The sequence below is a fragment of the Nannobrachium achirus genome, assembly GCF_963921795.1.
Source record: "Nannobrachium achirus genome assembly, chromosome: 23".
Lineage (NCBI taxonomy): Eukaryota > Metazoa > Chordata > Actinopteri > Myctophiformes > Myctophidae > Nannobrachium > Nannobrachium achirus.
This window is the reverse complement of record NC_137830.1, coordinates 9,689,167-9,702,563: the sequence shown is the minus strand read 5'-3', so window position 1 is coordinate 9,702,563 and position 13,397 is coordinate 9,689,167. Positions and strand designations below refer to the sequence as shown.

At 41.4% G+C, this 13,397-nt stretch overlaps 1 long non-coding RNA gene and 1 pseudogene across 2 annotated transcripts in view; both read right to left on the bottom strand.

The window, feature by feature from the left end:
* Nucleotides 1-13,397, bottom strand: part of LOC308308742 (NACHT, LRR and PYD domains-containing protein 3-like) — a 178,418-nt pseudogene that overhangs the window by 125,004 nt on the left and 40,017 nt on the right. The window lies entirely within an intron of this gene.
* LOC308309075 lies at nucleotides 1,675-8,428 on the bottom strand. The gene is made up of 5 exons (XR_013963307.1): nucleotides 8,414-8,428; nucleotides 5,335-5,457; nucleotides 4,265-4,375; nucleotides 3,255-3,365; nucleotides 1,675-1,778 (listed from the first exon to the last, which is right to left on the bottom strand). It is a non-coding gene; the product is annotated as an uncharacterized lncRNA (long non-coding RNA).

The window sequence follows — 13,397 nt, the reverse complement described above, 5'->3', positions numbered from 1 at the left end:
GAAAGCAGGGCTCATCTCCATGCTGGCTTGTGGTGGACATTTTTGTTGAAATTCCATTTTTGCCACATAGTGCGGGCCTTAAAGTTATACCATGTAACTTTTTTTATAAAACAAATCTTAAAATTGTTTAAATCGCTAAAGTTTTAGAACACCCACTCCGTTATTTTCAGCTTCTAAAGCCTTCTCTTTATATGTTTTCTATGATCCTGACCGGGCCCCGGTTTTCGCGGAAAAATTACGTCATCACACTACCGGCCAATCACAGCGAGGGTTATACACTGCCGGCCAATCACAGCGCATCTTGAAGTGGGTCGCTATGGCGGCCATATTTGTAGTCGCCCGTGTGTCTCTATACTCAAAAGGTAACCTCGCCTACCAGGCAGGGTGAAGGAGTCCGTTTCTCCGGAATGCCTGAACGCACAGGAACCAGGGACCCCTCTAAAGATAGATCTCGGCGAGGTGGAGGCAGACGAGGTGGAGGCAGACGCGGAAAAAAAAACGGCCGAAAGACGCGGACGCGATTGCGGTTTGCTATAGGGCTACTGACCACTAGTTGAGCATCTTACACAGTATAGCTTTAAGGGGAGCAAATGCTAATTTCGTGCAAATCAGTCTAAAAGCGGCAAATTTTGCACAGATGTAGCCCAGGGCTTGCTCTAATGATTTAGCTAGGCTAGGGCGCCTGAGCCGACGACCTTCGGGGCCACATGATTTTTGGAGCTTGTTCCATGCAAGTGGAGCACTGATAGAAAATGCTGCCTTGCCAAGCTCTGTATGAGCAAATGGAACCTCGAGCTAGAGGTCTTCACGGGGGCCCCGACCCCGAAATTACCATGGACCCGAGAGACCCGTATCGGGTTCGGTCAATGTTTTATCATAATCACTCGGAGTCGGGTTGGAAACGGTCGCATTTCCCTCGGAACACTTCGGAACTCGGGACTGTAATCATCATGTGTATAACCCGAGAGGACCCGATAGGACCCGTTACTGTGTGTGACGTGTGTGTACTTTCTGCTTTTTGACACTTTTTGGTACTTGAAGTCATGCACTACGTGACTACGTGTTGCGTTCTGTCGGTGTTTTTGTGTTTGTTTGTTTTTGTTTTTGTTTATGTTATATGTGAAAAAAATTATTTGAATGCAAAAATGTAGTATGCCAAAGCAAATTCCTATGTGTATTACACAATGGTTAATAAAGAAATCTGAATCTGAATCTGAATCTGAATGCAGGCTCATTGGTCAACTCAACCCAGCAAGATCTTAAAGTGAGGAAGTAATAGTCTAGTAGGAAAGGGGGGTCCACGCGCATAGGGTGGATTTTTTTTTCGCCACCAGTTTTTTCTTAATCCTTAAAGGATATATTTTAAGATTCTGCCAGGTGCCAAGCTGAAATATCGTCCCTCGGGGTTCATTTTTAATGATTTTTTGCACCTACCCATTCACTTACTATACAGGAAAAAAGACCCCCCCTAAAAAATCTACTTTAAGTAGCATGTGAGGGGACTAACTAGGGGTTTTTCATGATTTGGAATCCATTGCAAGCATTTGTTTTGCACGAAAAACATTCCTTGGGCTAAAAATGGACGCCACAAAACTAAAAAGTGACGACTCATCACTATTCACCACAAAACCATAGTTTTGTGGATCCGATTTTGTGGATTGACATACTGTGTGTGTGGAGGTCCAGGTTCACTGAAGACGGGAGGATGTCCCATGGACCAGTCACTCTTCATAGACACACAGCTGGGTGTTGGAGACTCTGCTCTGTGGTCAACACTTCTGGAATCATAATAAATGTTTATACGGTTAGCATGTGAATGAAAATGTCAGTTTATTAGTTTAGTATAACAGAGTGAAAGGTCTTGGGACGTTGAAGTAACAAAACATGCAGACAGTCAGTCTGTAATAGTGCAGCTTCACCACTGAACAGCACATAGTGATTTGTAGCACTTCATTCACAAACTGTACACATAGTGTACCGAATGTCCGCCTGTTCATCTGCCGTCTGACCGCACCCAAATAATGTCTGTCTGACATGATGAAACAAGTGACCAAATTTGGAGATGACTGACATCACTGATTGACATCACTACAGTGCCCAAATTAGGAGACCCACATTCTATTACAGAAGAGGATTGACATACTGTGTGTGTGGAGGTCCAGGTTACAGTTTACAGTTTACAGTTTAGGGATTTAGCAGACGCTTTTAATCCAAAGCGACTTACAATAAGCAGATAAAATATCACAATAATAAACAAATGTCAGTACATCAACAGCAATATAACAAATGCAAATGAATATCTATCTAGAAAAACAATATAATCTGTAAGGAAAATAAAATAATAAACAAGGTTTCTAAAAAAACCTACAAAACAAATGCTAACTAGCTTCATGTATGGGCATTGATTTTCCAGTAGTGCTAAGGGTTTTGGTGGAGTCTGAAAGGGTGAGTCTTCAGTCCACGGCGAAAGCTAGCGAGTGAGTCCGTTGTTCTAAGTGCGACAGGGAGTTTATTCCACAGCTTGGGGATTCATTAGTGAAGTTAAATAGTCCTCCTTTAGACCAGTCACTCTTCATAGACACACAGCTGGCTGTTGGAGACTCTGCTCTGTAGTGAACACTTTATTACATTTTCTAAGTAACGTCCCATTATTCAAACATAAGAGAGTCAAATTCCATGGTTTTCAGCTCCTCAACATTGCAACAACAGTGAACTATTGAATACAATAATAGAAAGAACAAGCAGCAACACTGGGGTCCAAGCAGCAACACTGAGCCCAACACACCATAGACCATATTAACATGGTGGCCATGTTGCCATTAAGTTAATGAAATGCCACCCCAGTTGCCACCCGGTTTCACTGCAAATTTCAAACATGGCCGCCAGGTGAATAGAATATGGTGAATAGCAACAGCATGGTCAGTCAGATTCATGTTCCTCCACTGGCCATTAGGGGGAGCCATGCTACCACTGTTAACTACTAACAACTCTAAAGAAATCCCAGGATTTAAGTGGTTTGTTTATCAAATAAAATAAATGGAAAATAAGTGGAGCTTATAGTATGGGTCACAGTGACCGTAGGTTGAATTATTATTCATAAACTGCACATATCGTAACTTTCAGTCTACAGGTAATGCTTGGACATTACCTATAGACTGTAATGTAATACTCGGTTTTATGTTTTAACAATGTGCACACTGTACAACACATGTGCCATGTTCTAGTGTTGTGTATAATGTAATGGATTGACATACTGGGTGTGTGGAGGTCCAGGTTCACTGAAGACAGGAGGATGTCCCATAGACCAGTCACTCTTCATAGACACACAGCTGGCTGTTGGAGACTCTGCTCTGTGGTCAACACTTCTGGAATTATAATTATAATAATAAATGTTTATAAATTATATAAATATATGTGAATGAATGAAAATGTCAGTTTGTTCAAGATTCTTTATTGTTGCATCACATTATGAAAGCAGGGCTCATCTCCATGCTGGCTTGTGGTGGACATTTTTGTTGAAATTCCATTTTTGCCACATAGTGCGGGCCTTAAGTGGAGCAAATGCTAATTTCGTGCAAATCAGTCTAAAAGCACCACATTTTGCACAGATGTAGCCCAGGGCTTGCTCTAATGATTTAGCTAGGGTGCCCGAGCCGACGACCTTCGGGGTCGCCACAGCGGCGGAGAGGTGTTTTTAATTAATCTATCATGGTTAAAATGGAGTTTGAAGTTACAAGAGAGTGTGTATGGGGAGAGGGCCTGATAACATAGTCATTTACATCAAATATCTAAAAGCCTGATTAGATGATAAAATGAACAAAAGTCTTTTTGAAAGTGGAATATCCCTTTAAAATCATTTTGATAATAAAATGCAGCTTTTTGTCCCAAAGTGACTGCAAAAGATTTGTTCCAAAAAGCTTTATACCAGACTGTATATATATAACATGTACATAACACCAAAATGTGATATAGCTCTAGATCTGTTTACACAATGCTGTAGCCCCTCCAACTGTATATGTGCCCCTTTTTCAACAGCTTTTATTATATTTTGACACTTGCTTTGACAATGTAAACGTGTGTTCTCTCATGCCAATAAAGCTCCTTTGAGTTGGAGAATTGGATGACCCCCTCCCCTGTCTGCCCAGAGCACCTGATTGGATTACTGGTCTGTCAGTCAACAACTTGACCCCTCCCTCTTTGTTAGCTCATCAACTTGTGTCAACTAAATTGGTCTATACTTTGTTGTGTGTCGGTGTTGACATACTGTGTGTGTGGAGGTCCAGGTTCACTGAAGACAGGAGGATGTCCCATAGACCGGTCACTCTTCATAGACACACAGCTGGGTGTTGGAGACTCTGCTCTGTGGTCAACACTTCTGGAATCATAATAAATGTTTATAAATTATCATGTGAATGAAAAGGTTAGTTTGTTCAAGATACTTTATTGTTGCATCACATTATGAAAGCAGGGCTCATCTCCATGCTGGCTTGTGGTGGACATTTTTGTCAAAATTCCATTTTTGCCACCGACAAATGAGTGGACAATAATATTACCAGAAACACATAAAGAAGATAGCCTGTGGTCTGTGACTCTGAAGAGGGTACAAATGGAACCAAATGGACCCTAACAGGTCCATTTGGTTCCATTTGTAGACTCTGAGTGAAGGGGGTCCATGCAAATAAAACATTTGAGAACTAGTGGACTCAGAATGTGCCAGACAGTGTCGTAAGTCTGGTTCTGATATTCTGAGTGTGTAAACAAACTGTACACATAGTAATTTATAATCTATAGATAAACATTGGAGACACACAGGGATGTAGTGGGGGGGGGGGGGGGGGGGGGGGTACGGAGTGCCCACACTTCTCTCAAGTCAAGGGGGGGGGGGGGGGGGGGTACGGAGTGCCCACACTTCTCTCAAGTCAAGTCAGTTGATATTATATTTCCAGGTCGTTCTGACCCAGCAATTGGTTGAAATAGGCTCGCCAGCCGTGCTGAAATGAGCATGACTAACAGCAGATGGTAATATAAGATTTGAAAATGGATTAATTAATTGGAAATATCAGTTGTGGAGCTATTTTGCATGGGAAGTTTGGCTGATGATCCGGTCATCAAATTATTGGTTGAGAACCACTGGTCTAAGGCTATTTCTGCCGCCGCGCAGACCCGTTTTAAGCCAGAGAAAACGTTATGTGCACGCGCACGGACGCACGTGCATGTGCGTGCACGGGCGGGGAGTGCCCACACTTCCAAATTTAGCACTAAAACACTGGAGACACATATCAAACTGTACACATAGTAACTTACAATCTATAGATAAACATTGAAGAGACATACTTAGTGTGAGGAGGTCCAGGTTGGGGAGGAGATGTTGGAGACTGGATGAGATGTTTGTCAGCTCCCTCCTCCTCTCTCTGCACACACTCACTCATCTCTAGGTCTTTATTAAACCTGTCAGGGCTACAGTCAATGAAATAGATCATCTCTAGGTCTTTATTAAACCTGTCAGGGTTACAGTCAATGAAATAGAATATCTCTAGGTCTTTATTAAACCTGTCAGGGTTACAGGCAATGAAATAGATCATCTCTAGGTCTTTATTAAACCTGTCAGGGTTACAGTCAATGAAATAGATATTTAGGTCTTTATTAAACCTGTCAGGGTTACAGTCAAAGAAATAGATACAAAACTGAATACTGGATGCATAGTCACACACACACACACACACACACACACACACACACACACACACACACACACACACACACACACACACACACACACACACACACACACACACACACACACACACACACACACACACACACACACACACACACACACACACACACACACACACGTACCTATAGTCTCTGAGTTCATGTGAACTTAAAACTACACAAACAGTATAAATTAATATGCAATTAATAAATACATAATGTGAATGAACACATTAGGCCAAACTGAGGCCTTTGATGTCCTGCACACTGGAACATGTGTCTCAGTGCTTGAATCCAAACAAGCACAGAATGTACAGAATGTAAACAACACCCATTCACTTATTCACAGTCAACATAAGACCAGACTGAACCAGACTGGTCTTAACACATTATCAATAGAAAGCACTTTCTCCAAATAATAGATGGACAGCCTATAATGAGGATATTGAGTTGCAAGCTGCTTTGCCTCTTATTACACTTGGACAACCTTTTGATACTCAAGCCCCCCAAGACCACCAGCCTGTGGACATGGTCCAAGCTGCCAAATATATATATAATATAATGAGCTGACACTTATAGCCTGATCAGACCTGCATTGTGCGGCCTGGGGGCTGCATGCTGCCCTTTGGTTCGCTCTGACCGGCCCTTGTAGGGTTAATGGCAAATTACAACAAACACATTTTCAAATTTTACCTCATGCATGGACGAAAGTTTTTTATTCACGTACATATGGATGCAATGTGTACATCAGCACGTGTGCATGATCATTGGATCGTTGTCTCAAGCAGGTGGTCAGACTGGTAACAAGTCGACCTGCCTTACCTTACCCATCAAAAATGGATAAAGTGGCTAAAAAAAGATGCCGTATGCCGGGTTTTCAACACAAATGTAACTACTGAGTATTTATTTACTGAAGTCGGAGGTAAAGCCATGTGTTTAGTTTGCGAGGAGCACTGCCTTTTGGCCCGGGCCTCCACAATATATTCTGTTGTTCATGTGACCCCATGGAAAAAATACTTGCCCACCCCTGGCCTAGATGTATAATGGCTTGTACGAATGGTTGGCATTAAACTTTGCTAGTATGGAAAGCTTCCTCTAAACTTGAATCAAAAGCACAGCCAGCTTCTAATAGGAAGACCACTCTGCTGTTCTCAATCACAATGACGCCTGGTGTATTTGCCATTATATTTGCAAATATGGGGGCCATTGCATTGAAACATTTCTGGATTTGTTTTGGTGCGTGACACATCTTTGGTAATAAGTATGTACAGTCCTTTGTAAACACACACACACACACACACACACACACACACACACACACACACACACACACACACACACACACACACACACACACACACACACACACACACACACACACACACACACACACACACACACACACACACACACACACACACACACACACACACACACACACACACACACACAGGGACTATAAGCATGTCAATAAAAACGGTTAACGTTAACCTTAAACACCTGACCATTTCAAACCAACAGTCAATCACTAAGCTTTAGTGTGGTTTCAAAATGGAGTCTGTTCTCCTCTCCACTGTAATCTAGTATCTGTGAACTTTAACCCCTGACTCACCTCATCAATCAGCACTCCTCTACTGTCTAAATTATATAGTAACTATATTATTATAGGGTACAAAGTACATTTACTCTACTTAATTACTGTACTTGACACAACTCTGAGAGTGCACATGGAACCAAATGGAACCTTACAGGTCTTTAAGGTCTTTAACTCTGAGAGTTTTGCAACCAAATAGACCTCTTACAGGTCTGTAACTCTGAGAGTGTTGGAACCAAATGGACCCTTACAGGACTGTAACACTGAGAGTGTACACATGTAACCAAATGGACCCTTACAGGACTGTAACACTGAGAGTGTACACATGTAACCAAATGGACCCTTACAGGACTGTAACACTGAGAGTGTACACATGGAACCAAATGGACCCTTATAGGACTGTAACTCTCAGAGTGTTGGAACCAAATGGACCCTTACAGGACTGTAACACTGAGAGTGTACACATGGAACCAAATGGACCCTTAAAGATCTGTACCTCTGAGAGTAGCCAAACAACTGAGAGTGTTGTTTTGAAGTTAATAAATGATTCCTTTTTTATGCATCATAATCACACATAAAGCAATAAAATCTCTGCAAATTCAAGGCTTCATGGGGTTGAGTAATTGATGATGGGGGGGGGGGGGAGCTCATGGATTTTATATATTTTTTTTTATCGCATTCTTAAGCCAATCATTTGATGAGCCGCAGCTATGGAGACACAAAGAATGTGACAAAAACTAAACCAAATATCCATTAATTCAAGTTTCCATGAGGTGGTGAGTAATAGAAAAAAAGTCATTTAGGGGGTGAACTGTCCCTTTAAGGGTTTACACTATTCAATAAGGAAGACACATCGTTGCTGTCGGGCAGACACCTCGTAGATCTACAAGCTCACATCACACATGGGATAAACACATGGAACCAATAATAAACACATGCAGTTGTTACATAAACGTATCAAACTCTCATCCCCCAAAACAAACACAAAACATTAATATTGTTACATAAATGTTACATAAACGTATCAAACTCTCATCCCCCCAAAACAAACACAAAACATTAATATTGTTACATAAATGTATCATAAATGTATCAAACTCTCACCGGACATGAAGAAGGTTCTTCTGTTTCCAGCAGTCGAGTCAAAATGGAGCCTGAACAATCTGTCACTCTGATAATAAAACAACCTGACACACCTGTGTGTGGACTTTGCAACTGACTTATTGCACACACACACACACACACACGCACACACACACACACACACACACACACACACACACACACACACACACACACACACACACACACACACACACAGTGAGGGATGATTGAGGGCAGGTGTGTGCGTACCGTGTCAGGCTGTGTGTTCAATGTCCAGATCTATGTAAGAAGAGTGGGCACCACAACAACCTTAAAGGAGTAGTTCACCCCCAAAATGACTTGTTTTCTATTAATTACTCACACCATGGAGAGTTGAGTCCAATAATATTTTTTTGTATTTGTCACATTCCTAAGACAAAAAAAAAGGTATAATACTATCGTAAATTTACCCCCATTGATTCTGGATGGGGACCCAAATGCATGGGCCTGGATGGGGACCCAAATACAAGGCCCTGGAAGGGGACCCAAATGCATTTGTGTGAGAATCAATGGGGGTAAATTGACTTGACCCTTGACCCAAAATGTACCCCCATTGATTCTGACCCAAATGCATTTCGGGCCCATCCAGAATCAATGCTGGTTTTTAAAATAGACTATAATATATATATATTTTTTGTCTTATGAATGGAACGAATACAATATTTTTTATTGAACTCAAGTCTCCCATGGTGTGACTAATCAATAGAAAAAAGTCATTTTGGGGGTGAACTACTCCAACCCTGCAAGACCCAAATTAATTTTATACTTGCAAAAAAGAAAAAAAAATCAGATGGTGTTGTAGGAGTCCTAATCAGAGGAAACTGTAATGTTTAAAAAATAATAATGTTTTTGTAAGGTTTTATAGCCATAGATCATAAATCATGCTCTAGTTTGCATTTTGGGGATATTTTTCATAAAAATTGTGGATAATGGACTTGTAATACTAAACAATAGGATTTAACGTGATGTTAATGTGAAAAAAGAACAGGAAAACTAAAACATTTTTTTAAAATATATATATATATATTTTTTTTTTATATAATTTTTATTGGATATACTTTACATTACATGTAATGTTATGTAATCCTTTTTTCTTTTTCTTTTTTTAAAAGCACATTGCACGTGACGAGCAATCGCCACTCAGCAGAACAAAACATGGCAACAACATAACATACAATAACAACTTAAAAGCAAAACAAGACAAACCAAAACAAAACAGGACAAAACAAAACAAAACCAGACAAAACAAAAATGTGGGTCACATCATGGGTCACAGTCCGTCATCAGTGAAAGAGACACTGTCCGCCACGGCCACCAATCATGTCCATTGTGTGCAAATGCACCTGAGAAATGTTTACCTATTCTTCTAATGAATTAAAGTGTTCAATAAAGGGTCTCCATGCTTCATAAAAGCCCTCAGTAGTTCCTCTTAGAGAGAACTTGATTTTCTCCAGACTTAAAAAGTACATCACATCATTGAGCCAAATTGAGTGAGAAGGAGGTATTGGAGACTTCCAGGCTAGCAAAATTCTTCTTTTAGCTAGTAGCATTGCAAAAGCGATCATTTCCATTTTTTGATTTGTAACTTGTAGTGGTGTGCCGAATATGGCCATCAATGGACATGGTTGTAACGTGGTTTCAAGAATTTCAGACAGTGTGCCAAACACCAACGACCAAAATCGCTGCAAATGCGGGCACGACCAGTACATGTGTGTCAGGTGTGCTTGTGGCTGAGCACAACGATCACACCTTGAGTCAGCCTCAGGGTACATTTCAGCTACCCTAGCATTACTAAGATGGGCTCTGTGTACAACTTTGAGTTGAATCAAACTGAGGCGGGCGCATGAAGTAGTTGAGTTGACTCTGTGTAAGGCGTGTGCCCACCACTCGTCTGACAGTTCTATATTCAGTTCTCTCTCCCATTTTATTTATTTTTTGCCAAAAAGCATCGCTGGGCCTTGCAGTTGATTAAAATCAACCTTGAATAAAATAACATTGGCTCGAAGGTTAGGTTAAGCATATTTATATATATTTTTAACTAAATCTTTATCCCATGATTTTGTTGTAACCCATTTTTCCAATCCCACCAAATTTGAATCACGCATTGCAGGGCCTCTAAACAACAAAGAAACAAACTATTTCACGGGTATACTGGAAATGATGAACCAAACAATGACTGTCAAACAGGGTTTTGTCTCTCCATTTGACAGTAATTGCTTTCACAAACCTGTGTGAATATTTCTTACAAAGAAATGCACACAACCTCCAAACTGGCATGTTGGGATATAGAACGCACTGTTTGAAAACAGTTGCACCATACTGTATGTCGTTCAAACTCTATTTCCCCCTGCCAGGCTCGTCGTACAGATTTTTAGGAAGGGGGTCAAGATCAAAGAGCTGGGCCCCCCTCCATGGCCTGCCCCCCCTCCGTTATTTACCCGTGCGCAGCGCTTTTTTCACAGGAAATTATTCATTCACAAGTAAAAAAAATGTTAAAAGCGGTTCTACGCGGCAGCAAAACCGGTTAGGCTTAATATAATAGGGTTTATATAAAGCATGATAACTTGCGAGACAAGATGTTCCTATTTTTTTTTTATAACGGCGAACAGGGACGCTCTTGCTGGCAGAGTCCTTCTGTCCATGTTCTGCTCCAAACATGTACAAATGCAATAAGGTGCTGACCGCATTGTCCAAACGGTATCTACCGACCCGCAAACTCCTTGCCATGTGTTAGTCCATATGTTTCCAATAAATTAATGTTTACTCAAACCGGTCTTGGACTCGGAGTCCAGCGTTCACTCGGTAGCTTGTTCTGCAAACAAAACGTATGCTTCCGCCTAAAACAACATCATATCCTAGTATGAGAGCGAATAGCGAAGTTGATCAATGTCACATGATATGTGCGGCCATCTTCACCCAATGAGATTCCAAGATTCCACAGTGGAAACGTAATGACATCACAGCCTGCCTACCGTAGCTGACAGTGGCAAGTGCGCCCCAAATCTTTCCTACACAAACTCCTGAGTGCCGTTGGGGAAAAGAGTACCCTTTACCCCCCACTATCGGCGGCCGTGCCCCCTGCAGATGTATCCTGCTTTGTCCTGACGGTTGCAACCCACAACCACCCACAGCCCTGGGCAGACAACCAGGCCTGGCAAAGATCTTTGCCCTGAGAGGCACCACTTTTCAAGTTTGCGCTGATATTTATTGATGTGGTTTTTCTCACAGAAGCCTGTGCACTGTACGTCCCTGGACCGGAACACAGTATACAAACACCTCCATGTGTCAGAGTCCAGGAAGATAACTGAAACAATACCCATGAATTACTGGGAGAATGCAGCTAGATTCACAAGTCAACCTCAGGTGTTGTGTTATAAGGGTCTGTCTGAACGTTGTTACTGGGAGGTAGAATGTTACTGAGATGTTTCTATGGCAGTCTGTTACAATTATAATTAATTCTTCGACAGAACAGATGAAAGTCTTTGGACACAATGACAAGTCCTGGAGTTTAGAATTAGTTGTGAGGTCGTGGAGACACAACAACAATGTATCTGCACAAAATTATTTTCATAAATCTAAATTAGAGGTGTGTAAGATATGGGAAGATTATTTTCTAATCAAAATAAAGTGTGCAAGAGCAATGTGTAAACTACACCACTCGTCGACCTGCTGTAGACAATCTGTGTTTGTGTTCAAAGAGGCATGTCTTATCTTGTACTCTAAGAGTTCTGTCCACCTGTATATTTAAATATTCTACTGAATAATGTACCAGCTTGTTGTTCTCACGTTAAGTAACAAAACAAACAAACGTGAATTCACGTAAAAAACTGTGAGACCATCAGTTTATTTTGTTTGTTAGTTTAAACTGATTGTCTGTTTTCCTTAATAAATGTAGCTCTATTTCTAAATGCTCTTCCAATCATTCATGCGTTGCTTTGATTCCTTTTGTAATTCCGGTGTGGCCCGTTTGTGTTTACTGTCTATCAGGAAAACAATGTAGTGTACGCATGCGTGAAACAGCATTTGTGTGTGTTCAGCCCATCCTGTTTTTGGACTTCCATCCTGTGTGCTGTGTGTTGGGAACTCATCAAGGAAAGCAAAATAAGTTGTTTAAATTAAGTTATTTCGTATTTCTCTCTTGAGAAAATGGCATACAATCCTCACTAACTCATGTTCTGTGACATTCTAATCAATCTCTATCTAGCATAATATTACTGGGATTAAAACTGCACGTGAATAGAAATCTTATAGCTGTGTCCCAATTCAGGGGCTGCACACTTCATCCTTATTGCTTATCACATCTCTGTCTGTCAGATAGATATTCATACCGTCACGATTAACAAAACCTGCAGACCCAAAAGCAGAGTGGAGGTGGTTGGCAGACAGGAAGCAGGTAGGCAGGCAATGAAGAGAAGGAAAAGCAGGAGTAAAAGTCCACAACCAAAAACAAGGTGAGCAAAAAACAGGAACACAGTACTACAGGAATACACTATGTATACAAAACAATACTAGGAATAACTGGATAGAAGCATTACCACACATAGATCGTGAAAACGATCTGGCAGCGCACCGTGAAGAGACCATGGGCTTTTATGGAGTGGAGATAGATGAGGATATGGCAGCCAGGTGAGTGGGATGAGATGACCAGAGACAGGTGCGCCAATCTGGAAAGCCAGGAGCCAAGCCTATGCCCACAGACAGACAGACACACAGACAGACAGACTAACACATTCTAGACAAACACAGGACACTGGCAGGGGCCGGGACACACACAGCAAAACCTTGGGGAGGGAACCCCGATTTGCCTCAGACCAGGGGCTCTGCCGGTGATGCCGGGAAAAATCGGCGACTGGGTAATCTGTGCTAAATCCTGCTGTCTGAAACTCAGTGTCAGTTACACAGTACCATAGGTATATAGTTGCCTAAGACACCTATAAGGATAAAT